Source organism: Erythrolamprus reginae, chromosome 1 (assembly GCF_031021105.1).
Source record: "Erythrolamprus reginae isolate rEryReg1 chromosome 1, rEryReg1.hap1, whole genome shotgun sequence".
NCBI lineage: Eukaryota > Metazoa > Chordata > Lepidosauria > Squamata > Dipsadidae > Erythrolamprus > Erythrolamprus reginae.
In genome coordinates this window covers 85,222,489-85,238,930 of record NC_091950.1, presented here as the reverse complement: position 1 = coordinate 85,238,930, position 16,442 = coordinate 85,222,489, and the positions used below count along the sequence as shown (strand labels likewise).

The 16,442-nt window shown below is 41.7% G+C and overlaps 1 protein-coding gene across 2 annotated transcripts in view; it reads left to right on the top strand.

The window, feature by feature from the left end:
• The first annotated feature begins 2,186 nt into the window (after positions 1 to 2,186).
• Positions 2,187 to 16,442, top strand: part of LTK (leukocyte receptor tyrosine kinase) — a 161,373-nt gene continuing 147,117 nt past the window's right edge. For both annotated transcript variants that reach the window (XM_070757323.1, XM_070757303.1), the window contains exon 1: positions 2,187 to 2,204. The gene's annotated coding sequence lies outside the window, so the exon portion shown is untranslated. The remainder of the gene's footprint in view (positions 2,205 to 16,442) is intronic.

Sequence of the window (16,442 nt, the reverse complement as noted above, 5' to 3'; positions counted from 1 at the left end):
CCAAGGAACCTGAGATATTATTGCTGAATAATTGAGAAAGCCAAAGAATGTAAAAAAAAAAGAAGTTAGTATGTATGGGGGTTGCCCAGAAAGTAATGCACCACATTTTTTTCTCACCCTATACGTAATGATACAAATACGAAACTTTAGATATACATTATTTGAATTATCAGGAATGCATGTGTACATTTTGTGTTTCTTCAGACAGATAGTGTAGCTGCAGCAGTGTTTCGAAATGGCATTTGTAAATGATGCACGTTATAAGCAACATGTTGTCATTGAATTTCTCACTGTGGAGAACATTCACAAATGTTCGTATACAGTTTATGGAGAATCTGCAGTCAACAGAAGTACGGTTAGTCGCTGGGCACAGAGGGTGAGGCCATTAGAAGACATTTTGGCAGAACTCCATGGCTTCATGACCAGAACAAGGATTGGTACCAACAGGGCATATGCGCCCTTGTGTCTCGCTGGAGGAAGGAAAGCTTTAGTGAAGGTCTCACTCATTCCTGAGCAATAATGAGTTGCCAAGACCATTTTTTTCTGATCTTGATAAATTGACCAAGGAACTAACGTTGCCTGCCTGCTAAAGTAGATTAGATTAGATTAGATTTATTGGATTTATATGCCGCCCCTCTCCGCAAACTCGGGGTGGCTCACAACAAGGTAAAAACAATACATAATAACAAATCCAATACCCACCAATCCAATTACAATTTTAAGCTAAAAAATTCATAAAAAACCAACCCCAGAATATTAAAAAACAAGCACACAACCAATCTAACACAAAAACAACATGGGCAAGGGGAAGATGTTTCAGTTCCCCCATGCCTGACAGCAGAGGTGGGTTTTAAGGAGTTTGCGAAAGGCAAGGAGGGTGGGGGCAATCCTAATCTCAGGGGGAGCTGGTTCCAGAGGGTCGGAGCCGCCACAGAGAAGGCTCTTCCCCTGGGTACCGCCAGACGGGACCCGGAGAAGGCCAACTCTGTGGGACTGAACCGGTCGCTGGGATTCGTGCGGCAGAAGGCGGTCATGGAGATATTCTGGTCCGGTGCCATAAAGGGCTTTATAGGTCATAACCAACACTTTGAATTGTGATCGGAAACTGATCGGCAGCCAATGCAGACTGTGGAGTATTGGAGTGATATGGGCATACTTAGAGAAGTAGACAAGCTTTTCATTGAATAGGAACAAGACAAGTGTAAAACAAATTTATTAGGTTAGGAAGGATCACTGAGGAGAACAACACACCTACAGTGTTACCAAAGTTAATTACCCAGTGTGTTGAAATGGGTGTTATTTCAAGTTAATAGATAAATGCTTTCTTGTACTTGTTCAAGAAAGACTCTCAGTATAATAAAAATCATAATAAAAAGTTGTTTGTTCAAAGTACAAAAAAGTGACACTCACCTCAGCTACTGGAAAATACTTTTAATACAAAATATTCTCTATAACTTCTGGTTAAATATGCTAGTGAGCTACAGAGCTCTCAAGAATATTAGTTTACTGTTTGTACCAGAGTTAGTCTAGCATTTTCTAATGGAGTGAAAATGGCTAAGCTTCTTTAATCATGCATTGCTCAATAAGCCAGGTTAATTGATTCAATATGTAAACCTCAAGGCATGGTATACAAAGCTTAGTGCACAAAGGACTCAAAACTTGGGCTAAGCACTAAGATAGGCACATTACTACGAGAGGGGCGGCATACAAATCTAATAAGTAGTAGTAATAATAATAATAATAATAATAATAATAATAATAACAACAACAACAACAACAACAACAATAATAATAACTCTTAAAAATAAAAAACCCTCATCACCTAATGCTGCCCTCCCCATATATATGATGCAATCCACCATCCGATTTGCATGTTTCAGCTACCCGAAATGTTTTAATTGGATAAGCTAATTCTACTTTATTATAAAGCTGAATTAACAGAGCCCTGTAAGTCTGAATGTACAATTCTCTCACCATCTTGTTTACAGCATGAAGACCCACCAGAGAAGGTCTTTTTTGAGCTTCTTGCTCCATTACTATTACCATACTTTCCAAAGGTCTTTTCCACACATCATTACAGGGAATCAGTCACAAAAGTTGTTCACACCAGTGCTGAGCTGAAATCAAACTCATGACCTTGTGTGAACCAGGCCAATTCCCTTATTTGCTCTTCTGTTTGCCAAACAAAAGATATCCAGACTCAAGTAAGTACTGGTTCCTTTTCTTTATGAGCAAGCTGAACCCTCCTCCCCATTCACATAAATATTAAAGAAGGTTAGTTAAGAAACTTTTTTTAAAATATTGAAGAAGTATCTACTGCTATTGGATGTACATTTTCAAATCTGTTTTGAATAGGGACAGTCAGAGTTCAGAGAGTTTTAAAATCATTTATATAATGCTGTTATTCATCAATAGAATAGAATAACAGAGTTGGACGGGACCTTGGAGGTCTTCTAGTCCAACCTCCTGCTTAGGCAGGAAACCTACACCACTTGAGACAAATGGTTATCCAAAATCTTTTAAGTGTTGGAGTATGCATGGCTTCTGGAGGCAAGTTGTTCCACTGATTAATTGTTCTAACTGTCAGGAACTTCTCCTTAGTTCTAAGCTGCTTCTCTCCTTGATTAGTTTCCACCCATTGCTTCTTGTTCTACCCTCAGGCGCTTTGGAGAATAGTTTTGACTTCCTCTTCTTTGTGGTAACCCTTGGGATATTGAAATACTGCTATCATGTCTCCCCTAGTCATTCTTTTAATTAAATTAGACATACCCAGTTCCTGCAACCGTTCTTCAAAGGTTTAGACTAAAGTCCCCTAATCATCTTTATTGCTCTTCTCTGCAGTCTTTCTAGAGTCTCAACATCTTTTTTACATCTCGGCGACCAAAACTGAATGCAGTATTCCAAGTGTGGTCTTACAAAGGCATTATAAAGCGGTATTTACACTTCAGGGGTTAATCAAGACCCAGTTTCAGCTACATTTTCTTAGGTGACCTTCCAGAACTGCAAAATTTTGAATCCTGAAACTTTGAATCCTGAAAAACAATTCATAATAAATCTAAGGAAGCATAAGTAAATGTTTCCATTAAAATGATTAGGAAGCATAAGTAGCAACTAACTGTTCTTTTAATCCTGGAAAGAGGCAGTTTTTGAAATCAGAACCATAGGTGTTATAGTACTGAGATAACACTGGAGAAGTATGATTCCCCTGACAGAATACAAAGAGACATTATATTTTCTCTCCATTCTTTTTTTAATTAATCCCTTAAACTAATACTCTTCCCACAAGAGTGCCTTTTGCTATGGGAATTGTTTGTAGAGGACTATTACTATAAGAATCAGCATTTTGGGGGCAAAAGCAAATTCTATAAAACAACTAAGCATTTCTAGCGCTGTATGTGCTGATATTCCAGAAAAACCTTTGAGCAATGTTAGATTTCCCTTGAAAAGAAGGTAGACAACACCAAATTTAGGGGGCTTCACATTAGAAGTGTCTAGTTTGAATATTAATTCTCTACTTCTATGTAGAAATGAATTTGTTGGAATTAATTGTATATTTGTTCCAAACTTCAGATTTTGTATGCGATTAGTGGAAGTAGATACAGGCCCCATCTAATTTGCTTCTCACAAATTAATTTTCCATGAGAACACCTTGGAGCAAAGTGTTAACTTCTTAGCAAATATTATTTTAGAAATTAACCCTATGGGCCCTGATTCAGTTGAGTGAAGAGATTTCACTCCCTTTTCTTCTCTGAATATGCTTACATTTTTCTGGGGTTCTCAGTGGAAATACTGTTCTAATTTTCCTCACAGGCAAACAAGTAAGCTCTGTTCTCCTGCCCATCCATACAACCGGGCTTTAAAGCCACTTCAACAATAAAAGCTATAATTCTGCAAGTTTCAAACATGTCTCTCAGGACTAATCCAGGCATCTCCCTAGCCATGTCTTAAAGATGCCTTCTAACAGTGTTTTTAGAACCTGTCGTCATGATGCAGCCTATATCTCATCCCCAGCTTAGAACTGAAGCCACCAAATTGCATGTTTCTGTTTTTCAATTGTGATTTTTAAGAAAATAAAAACACATTATAGAGTGTTTTCCATCTCCTTCCAACATATGCCTAGCTGTATGCATGATTTCTGGTGATTTCTGTAGGCATGATTTCTGGTGATTTCTGGTTTCTGGACACAATTCAAAGTGTTGGTTATGACCAATAAAGCCCTACATGGCATAGGACCAGATTATCTCCGAGACCGCCTTCTGCCACATGAATCCCAGCGTCCAGTGAGGTCCCACAAAGTTGGTCTCCTTAGGGTCAACCAAACAATGTCGGATGGCGGGGTCTAGGGGAAGAGCCTTCTCTGTGGGGGTCCCGGCCTTCTGGAATCAGCTCCCACTGGTGATTCGCACTGTCCCCACCCTCCTTGCTTTCCAAAAGAGTTTAAAAAACACATCTTTACTGCCAGGCCTGGGGACATTAGACCTTCCCCCTGACCAACAAATGTTGTTAGTGTGATTATTGAATGAATGCAAATGAATGTTTTAAGTTACAGTTTTTAAGAATCTTTTTAGTATATTAATTGATATATTAATTGGATAAACTCTATTGTTATGGTTTTGGTATATGCTGTGAGCCACCCCAAGTCCGCGGAGAGGGGCGGCATACAAGTCAAACAAACAAACAAACAAACAAACAAACAAACAAACAAACAAAGTTGATCTGTGATTTTCCAGTTCCCACACAACTTTAAGATGTAGCATATACACCCACATTTTTAGCCCTTGTGACTGTTGGTGGAATTTAATTATTGAAAAAGAAAATTCCCTCCCATAAATTACTTCTTCTTATTTTTTTTTTGAGAAACAAATCTACCAAAAGCCATTGCCTTTTGGAACATGAAGCAACATGAAAACCAAGCTTCTAAGATAGACAAAGAAAGAGACCAAGATAAAATCCATATATCGGTGAAATGGGTCAGGGTTGTCATTGCTCTTCTGGGGAGGGAGTGCAAGTTCTTAGCAAAGCTGAATAGGTCTTAAAACATTACTTCTCTTGCGTCTAGACATCTGATAAAACCTGACTGTTTGCTTGTCCCTGATCCTTCCCATGTTGGAAAAACAATTGGTGAATGTTTTTCCCCCAATGTATTGTCCCATGTTAAAAATCTGTTCCATGTTAAAGATCTCAAGGTAACACAACTCACTGACTTCATTGCCTACGGGACAATAGGGAACAGCTGTCAGATAAAGCAAATTATGTTGACATATATACACGCAGCCTTAGAAGGAACTAGAGAAAAGCACATTAAATTGGCATTGGGGTATCCCCTCAGTGGTCGATGAAAACCACCATCACTCAAAAGCTTGGGACATTATTGTTAAGGGGTTCAGTTGGAGAACATATCATATATTTTGTGAATCTGCCAAATGTCACAATGCCAGAATAAAATGTTTTCACAAACTAGTATATTGTGTGCGTGTGAAATTGCAAACAATGGGAAACATCTCCCACTTCAGTGTTTAATGTACAGTACTTTCACACTGATTTCCAATCAAATAAATCATGTTGACTTATCAGAATTTTCCCTCGCTTCCAGAATTTTAAATTTCCTTTTATATTTATATTCTTAAAAAGTAGATCTAAAACCGAAGCTGTAACTTAGCCTAACATATTCTATGTGCCCCAATATGCATGTGGATTTGTAACTTGATTACAGTAGAAAGAATGCTTGGAAAATAGGGAATTTATATTGATTCAAATAATGCTCTAATACATTAATAGCAATAGCACTTATAAACCATTTCATAGTGCTTTACAATCTCCTCTAAGCAGAGTGAGCATATTTTCCCCAACAATCTGGCTCCTCATTTTACTGACCTCAAAAGGATGGAAGGTTGAGTCAACCTTGAGCCGGTGTGAATCAAACTCTTGGAGTGAACAGTGAGTTGGCCTGCAGTACTGCAATCTAATCATTGCACCTTCACAACTCTGGTTTAATCTTTTTTAACCTAATAAATATGAATAATTATGCTGTAAATGATCATGCTATAAATTTACCTTTTGTTGTTGTTGTTTTATGGCTGATGCACACACACAGGTGAGCTATCACTCTTTGCTTAAATGCATAGTTGGAGTTATTGTCTGAAACCTGATTCACAAAGAAATGACTGACCATTCACAAAGAAATGACTGACCATGGTTAAATTCAGCCTAGCATGGCTCTTGACAAGAGTAATTATTCACTTGATGGCAAATAACTTTCATGACTGTTGTGGTTGGCTCTGGCCCAGCTCCTGCCCCAGGGAATGGGGAGTTGGATGAAGGGGAAAATTCAACATGTCACAGGCCTGTGTTATTGCCGACAGAATCAGTTCAGAGTTTAGTTTCCTCGGACGAAGAAGAAGGTGGGAGTGACTCGGCAGAGGAGGGCTTGGCACACAGCCCAGGCAGTCACTCCCCCTTATCTTCCGTTGATTCAGATGATGACATTTTGGACCCACGCAAGCGCAGAATTACGCATAGAAGAGACCAAATAAGAACATATTACAGGAAATAAGGGAGGCCACCTGTGTTTGGGTGGGGCTCCAGTAATTAGGGCTGCTGCTATAAATAGCAGCATATGGGTTTGGCCATTGTGGAAGAATATCTGATCGGAGTTCGTCAGGAATCTTGTGTTGCTGGACTTTGTTGCTTTTTCACGCCTTTGAAACCAAAGCAGAGCAACGTGTGTGTGTGTGTCTCACTTCGTTGGAAGAAGAAGGGGTGTGAAGTTTTCACAACTGCTAGCTAAGTACTTAATGACTGCTTAAGGGAAATTGTACAGACTACCCAGTTGTTTTGGGAAGAGTGCTCTTTGCAATACAAAAAGGATGTTGCGCACAATTAGACATTCCGGCAACAGCCTACCTCTGCTTTTCCTTAATAAAATATTGTGTCATAAAATTGGTTCATTCTTTTTGAATAACCCTGTATAACTGAAGGCTGAGGTTCATTTACTTCCTGCTGAAGTTAATTTACTTGTGTGCTGGTCAGATGTGCTGCAAACTTTGACACATTTCCACTTTTTTGTATGACAACCCTTCATGTATTTCTATCTTCTCTTTCTGTTCTTACTATTTTACCAGTGGAAGGAAAGTGTAAAGAACTCAGACAGTCATTGGGAGCAGTCACAGGGAAAGAGGAAGCACAGGGGCCACAAGTGGGATGAAAAGAGTTACAGAGAACAGAGAAGTCTACCTGGACTTGGGATTACTCCAATTTGATCCGCTAGATATTTCAGTTGATTTATGTCCGTTCTGAATCTCAGGTTGTCATATATGGTTGCAAAAATTCAGCTGACTAGCTGAGTTGGAGTTTTTATTCTTTCTCTGCTGTCATCTGTTAATTTGCTGGTGTGAATTTGCAGCTCAGATACTGCAACTCGTAGAAATTAGTTTTGTCAAATGTTGGAGAATTGGAGGACATTAACTATCCTTATGTTTATTGCTATTTTTAAATTTAAAATCAATGCACTTTCCTTCCAAACTAGTAAGATTTAGTAGGAGGACTAATAAATGGAGTTTGAATGGATTAGGAAAATTTTCATGTAAAAACCTCAACTTGATCAAAAATCTCTGTTATATCACTGAAGATCCTGAGCTCAAATTCATGCTCACATTAATAGTAAGCTAAAGACAATCTCACCTGAGTAGTATCAGTATTTTTCAGCATCATTTTTTGAGTTAGTGAAAGGCACAGAGGTATAAGATTCAATTGCAGATTCAATTATTCTCAATGGCAATGTTTCATAAAAGGGCATATGTTAATCTTCCAATAAATGGACTCTATATCAGTTTCTCTTTGCATATAAGGACATAAGAAAAAGTTTTAAAACTTTGTACAATAAAGAAAATATTGATCCAAAACTGCTGACTATTTAATTATTTAACTGATTAATTCATTAATTAATTCATTCATTAATTCATTAATTGGAGTTGAAAGGGACCTTGCAGGTCATCAAGTCATCAAGTGGGCCTTCTCTGGGTCCCATCAACTAAACAATGTTGTTTGGCAGGGCCCAGGGGAAGAGCCTTCTCTGTGGTGGTCCCGCCCTCTGGAACCAACTCCCCCCAGAGATCAGAATTGCCCCCACCCTCCTCGCCTTTCGTAAGCTCCTTAAAACCCACCTCTGTCATCAGGCATGGGGAAATTGAGATATACTTTCTCCCTAGGCCTATACAATTTATACATGGTATGTTTGTGTGTATGCTTGGTTTTTAATAAGGGCTTTTAGTAATTTAAATATTAGATTTGTTTTATGCTGTTTCTTCTTATTGTTGTTAGCCGCCCCGAGTCTACAGAGAGGGGCAGCATACAAATCTAATAAATAAATAAATAATACCCCCTGCTCAAGCAAGAAATCCTACATCTCCCCAGGCAGATGGCAGTCCAATCTCTTCTTGAAAATGTCCAGAGTTGGGGCATTCACAACCTCCACTGGTGGGCCGTTCTACTGGTTTATCGCTCTGACTATCAGGAAGTTATGAATATGAATATAAGGTGAATATAACAGCAGGAGCAGAGGTGGGTTTTGGGTTCTGCTACTGCTGGTTTGCTCATGGACAGCCTGTGTGGATGGGCACAAATGTACAGAAGCAAAAACCAAGATGGTGGTGCTTATGGCACCACTGAGAGAATCGACTCGGGGTGTGTGGCAGACCTGGATTGCTGCTGGTTCCAATGACCCAGGCCATCAAGTTACTAATGGTTCTATAGAACCGGTACAAACTGGTAGGAACCCACCTCTGAGCAGTAGACAATATTTCTGAGAGATAATTTGTTTTATCTTTGGGTTCATCCTGATCCTGTGCTACTACTCTTGCCTCAGTGTTTATGAATTTTTATATTCTTGTGAAAATAATTGCTTAAATAACTGGCTGGAGAATTCTGGGATTTGAAGTTGCCAAGGTTTGAGAAACACTAACATTATGTATTCATTTCTGTTGTGGTTGGCTCTGGCCCAGCTCCTGCCCCAGGGAATGTGGAGGTGGAGGCAGGGGAAACGTCAACATGTCCTAGGCCTGTTTTGTTGCCGGCAGAGTCAGGGAGTGCAGTTTCCTCAGACGAAGAAGAAGGTGGGGTGACTTGGAAGAGGGGGGCTTGGCACACAGCCCAGGAAGCCAATCACCATTATCTTTGGTCGATTCGGATGACGAAGTGTTAGACCCATGCAGGCGCAGGCTTATGCATCGAAGAGGTCAATTGAGGAAATATTGCAGGAGATAAGAGAGGCCACCTGTGTTTGGGTGGGGCTCCAGTAATTAGAGCTGCTGCTATAAATAGCAGCGTGCTAGTTTGGCCGTTGTGGAAGATTATCTGATCGCAGTTCTTCAGGATCGTGCCTCGCTGTGTCTGAACTTTGTGGATTTTTCCACACCTTTGACACCAAAGCAGAGTAAAGTGTGTGTGTGTTTCACTTCATGGGAAGAAGTAGGGCTGTGACATTTCTTCACAGCTACTAGCTAAGTACTTAAGCACTGATTAAGGGACTTGTACAGCTGACAAGGTTGTTTTGGGGAAGAGGGCCCTTTGCAATACAAAAAGGGTGCTTTGTTTCTTTTGAATTTTGTGATAAAGGACATTGTTTTGAATTTTCAAACGTGTGTGTGTGTCTGAAATTTGTACCCATGAATTTTCGGGAGGCTTCTACCAGAGAGCCCGGCAAAACACAGTTCAGTCCCCCATCCCTGGATGTTAGGGCTGGAAGGAAAGATTGTTTTTCAGGATGACCAATGGAACGTCTTTGGTTACAAATTTGATCCATGGTTTGAAGTCACAACTCTATACAAGACCTAATAAACTGGTCTGACATGCTAGATTTCGACACTCAAGCAAAAGTTTTTGGATGAATATAAACAAGTGGAAAATCTGCCGGAAAAAGTATCCAAGTATCTCAAAGCATTTTTATTTACATTTATAATGATCTTACTTAAAATGAGTTGTACATATAAGAATACTTTGATGAAATGGTCTTCTCCAGCGTAGATATGAAGAACCCGAAACCTTTTTGTTTTCCTAAAAGAAAATCAGTTTCTTCCCCTGGCTAAAAAGCTGTTATATACACTCTAATCACATAACAAGATTTTAAAAATGATTGAAGAGCTCTTATATATTAATTAAATTTAATTTGGAGGACAATGATATCATTATAGAGATTGGAATGTGAGTATCATTTGGTCTTAAAAGATATTTATTTTGCATCCCTATGAATTTCATGATGCACAGCAAAGTTAATTTTATTAGGTAGTTCTAGATGTGCAGTTTGCAATGCGAAACATTTTACAAACTGTAACTTAAATGAGCTGGAGGAGAAAGAAACAGTCTACTGAGCCTGCAAAATTATTGGTTCCCCTAACATGCACTGATTTGCAAGATCAATGATGCAGCACTGGCCCCCATACACTACAGTATGTAAGAAATCAGAGCCAAGCTCCTAGAGGTGAAATGTATTGTTAAGCTCAAATGCACATTATTCTTCTCTTCCCAACTCTTTTGTTCTTAAAATGGTGCAAGCGTTTCCTTCATACAAAGCACTTGGCTAGGAATTTCACAAGGTGAATCCTAGAAAAACATAATCTGATCCAAGTGCCCTGTGTTTTAAGTACCACCCCCCTGCCCCCCCACACACATGCAAAATGGAAGTGCTGACCTGCAGTTCATTGCATCAGGATACTACCAATGTGGCTGGCCAGGAAAGGTGCTGCGACTTGTTGGTTGGTTTTCTGCACAATGCAGCAATTCCCATAACTGACATAACTCTGTGCTCCAGAAATGCACAATGACTTGGTTATCCAGCAGCCACTTTTAGTTCTCCCAAGTGCCACAAAGGAGACTGGCAGTTTTTATTGGAGAGATAATAAGATAAGGACCATACTATCTACACGTCCATTGTTCTGGGGTGTATGTGTGTGACATTAATCTTCCCACAAAGGGTCCGCAATCTGGGAGTCCTCCTGGATTCACAGCTGAGCCTTGATTACTATCTCTTGGCTGTGGCAAGGGGGACCTTTGCCTAGAGTTCACCTGGTATACCAGTTGCAGCCCTATTTGGACCAGGAGGCTCTGTGCATGGTCACTCAGGCCTTCACCACCTCATGTTTTGATTATTGCAATGAACTCTACATGGGGTTACCCTTGAAGAGTGTTTGGAGACTGCAGGTAGTCCAGAACACAACTGCGTGAGCTGTCGTGGTTGTTCCTAGGTACACCCACATAACACCTATGTTCCGCATGCTGTACTTGCTGCCAATTGTTCTCTGGGCACAATTCAAGGTGTTGGTTATCACTTATAAAGCCCTACATGGCTTAGGACCAGGCTACTTTATTTACGGGACTGTCTCCTGCCGCATACCTCCCAGAGACCAATTAGATCCCACAGGATTGGCTTTTTCCATGTCCCATCAACTAAGCAGTGCAGGTTAGCGGTCCCATGGTGGAGAGCCTTCTGTGTGGCAGCCCCGGCTCTTTGGAACCAAATGCTCCCCGATATCCATATTGCTCCCACACTACACACCTTCAGAAAGGTCTTGAAGACCTGGCTTTGCTGGGTGTTTACTGTCTACATGACCTTTCATTTTATTTAGTCTACCAAAACAAACCTGCAGGGATATGATCACAGACAGTACCACTACCAATGAGTTTAACCATCCTTACTCATTTCCATCCAAATTTTCACTGCACCTGTTTATTTATTTATTTATTTTATTTATTTATTATTTAGATTTGTATGCCGCTCCTCTCCGCGGACTCGGGGCGGCTCACAACAAGGCCTAAACAAATCGTAACAAATCCAAATAAATTTAAATATTTAAAAAAGTTTAAAAAGAACCCCAATATACTAACAAGCACACACACAAACATACCATACATAAATTGTACATGCCCGGGGGAGATGTTTCAGTTCCCCCATGCCTGATGACAGAGGTGGGTTTTAAGAACGTTACGGAAGGCAGGGAGAGTAGGGGCAGTTCTAATCTCCGGGGGGGAGTTGGTTCCAGAGAGTCGGGGCCGCCACAGAGAAGGCTCTTCCCCTGGGGCCCGCCAACTGACATTGTTTAGTTGACGGGACCCGGAGAAGGCCCACTCTGTGGGACCTAATCGGTCGCTGGGATTCGTGCGGCAGGAGGCGGTCTTGGAGGTATTCTGGTCCAATGCCATGAAGGGCTTTAAAGGTCATAACCAACACTTAGAATTGTGACTGGAAATTGATCGGCAACCAATGCAGACTGCGGAGTGATGGCGAAACATGGGCATACCTAGGTAAGCCCATGACTGCTCTCGCAGCTGCATTCTGCACGATCTGAAGTTTCCGAACACTTTTCAAAGGTAGCCCCATGTAGAGAGCGTTACAGTAGTCGAACCTCGAGGTGATGAGGGCATGAGTGACTGTGAGCAATGAGTCTCGGTCCAGATAGGGCCGCAACTGGTGCACCAGGCGAACCTGGGCAAACGCCCCCCTCGCCACAGCTGAAAGATGGTTCTCTAATGTGAGCTGTGGATCGAGGAGGACGCCCAAGTTGCGGACCCTCTCCGAGGGGGTCAATAATTCCCCCCCAGGGTAATGGACGGACATATGGAATTGTCCTTGGGAGGCAGGACCCACAGCCACTCCGTCTTATCCGGGTTGAGTTTGAGTCTGTTGACACCCATCCAGGCCCCAACAGCCTCCAGACACCAGCACATCACTTCCGCTGCTTCGTTGACTGGACATGGGGTGGAGATGTAAAGCTGGGTATCATCAGCGTACTGATGATACCTCACCCCATGCCTTTGGATGATCTCACCCAGAGGTTTCATGTAGATATTAAATAGCAGGGGGGAGAGGACCGACCCCTGAGGCACCCCACAAGGGAGAGACCTCGAAGTCGACCTTTGACCCCCCACTAACACCAACTGCGACCGGCCAGAGAGGTAGGAGGAGAACCACTGGAGAACAGTGCCCCCCACTCCCAACCCCTCCAGCCGGTGCAGAAGGATACCATGGTCGATGGTATCGAAAGCCGCTGAGAGGTCAAGGAGCACCAGGACAGAGGATAAACCCCTGTCCCGGGCCCGCCAGAGATCATCCAGCCTTTTGTCTGGATCAGATATTGGAAGGAAGTTAAGGAGTCTTCGGAGAGGGGTGACATACAAATCTAATCAAATAAATAAATAAATAAATAAATAAGTAAGTAAGTAATTAAACAAACAAACAAACAAACAAACAAACAAACAAACAAACAAACCTTCCTCAACCTCCAATCAAGACAAAAATGATCCGATAGCATCTTCAGATAGGATGACCACACAAGATAGGTATAGTTAGGCCAACTGTAAGGAAGTTGGTTTTAGCCCAGACAAATTAAATGGGTTGGCTAGGTTAATTAATTGAGATCCGAAGTGTGCATAACACATTAATCTACTAGTCATGACTCATATTAGCATGCCATTGACGGGCAAGATTTGTAACTGAAACAAGAGCCAGGAGACATTTACATTTATAAGAGAATAAAATATGAGAAGCTCATTGAACTGTGGAATTATTGGTGTTCTCCGACCTTGGTTGTTTGCTTGCAGACATTTCATTATCTAACTAGGTAACATCATCAGGTTTTTTTATGTTCCAAAAGACTAAGAGGAATTTGCCTCTTGACTGAGATGCATGTCAACTGCCTGGTTTTATCTTCCCTGCTCTGCATTTTTCAGTAGCAATTGTCCCTTTCCTTCCTTGACTTGGATCTAGATCTATCCACAGAACAGTAATCCAGGGAGTCTTCTCCATCAGGTCAAGCTCAATGAAGGAGGAATGAAGGAGCGAGACACAGGAACAGTTCTGCAGCTTTTATTTTATATTTTATTATTTTATATTTTATTTTATTTTATTTTATTTTATTTTATTTTATTTATTTTATTTATTTTATTTATTTTATTTATTTTATTTTATTTCATTTCATTTCATTTCATTTCATTTCATTTCATTTCATTTCATTTCATTTCATTTCATTTTATTTTATTTTATTTTATTTTATTTTATTTATTAAATTTGTATGCCGCCCCTCTCCGTAGACCCGGGGCAGCTCACAGCAGTGATAGAAACAATGTACAATACAAATCTAATAATACGAAGTTAAAAACCCATAATTTAAAAAACATGCACACAACACACCATACATAAATTATATAGTCCTGGGGAAGATATTTCAATTCCCCCATGCCTGACGGCAAAGGTGGGTTTTTCCCCCCTCCAAAGCAGAGTGTAATAAGAACTGTCGGCAGGCTGCAAAGAAGCAGCTTTTAAGGGCTTCCCAGTAGCCTGCTGGCCACTGACAGAAGTTCATTTCTTCCACCACTAGATTAGCCAATCAGCTGTGGCTATGCAAATGAGTATTTCATACAGTAGTACATAACAACCTTCTGTAGTTTTCTTGGGTCATTGGTCATATAACTCAATACTGAGCACAGCAGCATTTCTCAATCTGGTGTCCTTCAAGTCTACTTAGCTAGAAGCCATATAATCCTCAATCATATGCTTATAGTTCATAGCAGCAACTTTTCAAGTTTTAAGTCAGGGAAGCTTTGTAACCTACTTGCAGATCTTAGTTTTTCAATCTTGGGCCTTTTTGTAAACAAAATAGATGTTTTAGCAGGCAGGTCTTTGATTTGCTAGAGAACTAGGAGAATTATCACTTTGACCAGTTGGAATAAAGAAGTGAGTACAGTAGAACCCCGACTTACGAGACTAATTGGTTCCGGAAGGAGGCTCGTAAGTCGGAACACTCGTATGACGAAACATTGTTTCCCATAGGAAACAATGTAAAGTCAATTAATCCGTGCAACAACAAAAAAAACCCGCTGCCGCCGAACACGGAAGTTAGCGTTCGGCTTCAGGAGACAGCTGCGAAGCGGCGTGGGTGTTTTAAAACGTCGCAGCCGGCCTGGGGGGCTCGGGGGCTTGCCCCCGAGCCCCCCAGGCCGGCTGCGACGTTTTAAAACACCCGCGCCGCTTCGCAACTGTCTCCTGAAGCCGAACGCTAACTTCCGCGTTCGGCTTCAGGAGACAGCTGCGAAGCGGTGCGCGGGATACGAGCGCCAAGGAGCTGTCTCCTGAAGCCGAACGCGGAAGTTAGCGTTCGGCTTCAGGAGACAGCTCCTTGGCGCTCGTATCCCGAATGTGAGCTCGGGAGGCGAACAAAAATGTCGCTCCCCTCCCAGCTCTTATCTCGAGTAGCTCGTAAGTAGAGCTGCTCGTATGTCGAGGTTCCACTGTAATTGAGATGCCACAGATGATACAAGTCATTATGATTATAATGCATTGTCCTGTTCTAGAATTGTGCTGTCTAATATAATCTTAGAGTGTAACAGATAGTTTGGAAGATTACCAACTTGTTTCTTCCAAAGGAAGTCTTCCCTAAATACTTGCATTTCCTTTTTCCTCTTCCACTGGAGAACATTGTAAAGATCATGGTTGCATTTCTGGGATTAATCTATTCAGCCAATTTCAACTGGGTCAAGGGGGAGGGTCTATGTAGTAAAATGTTTAGTGATGTTTTCAGAGGCTAAATCCCAATGTAGATATACCCAGTAATGGGCAGCCAAAATTGTTACTGCCACACTGTGGGTGTGGCTTATTTTGTGGGTGTGGCTTGATGGTCATGTGACTGGGTAGGAGTGGCTTGCCGGCCAGGTGGGAGTGGCTTGAATGATCATCATTGTTCAAGTGAACTGTTAAGTCCTCCACTTACAACCTTACCAGTGTCGCTCTCTGGGGTGACAATTTGCTTCATGTTTCCTGCGCTCTCCTTCCTGGGTCACCCCCTGCCTCAGGCTGAGTGGCTAGGCGAATGGGTGCCAATCAGCTGTTGAGAAAAGATGGGGGAGGAAATGGGCCCCCTGCAACTCCTGCCATTGATGGTCTCCCTGCCACTTTCCGAGGGTGGGATGGTCAGCTGGAGCTGGGCACACAGCTTCATTTATGTTGTGAGCCACCCCGAGTCCTCGGGCAATGCTGGCATATAAATCCAATAAATAAATACATAAATTTCCACTGGTGAAACTGTGTTCTACCCCGTCCTGCCTGCTGCCCACTCCTGGATATACCTATATAGCCACTCCGAGTCTTCGGAGAGGGGCGGCATACAAATCTGCACTGGCTGCACTGGCTGCCGATTGGTTTCCGGTCACAATTCAAAGTGTTGGTAATGACCTTTAAAGCCCTACATGGCATTGGGCCAGAATACATTCGGAACCGCCTTCTACCGCACGAATCCCAGCGGCCGATAAGGTCCCACAGAGTTGGCCTTCTCCAGGTCCCATCGACCAAACAATGTCGTTTGGCAGGCCCCAGGAGAAGAGCCTTCTCTGTGGCGGCCCCGGCCCTCTGGAATCAACTCCCCCCAGAGATTAGAACGGCCCCTACCCTCCTTGTCTTT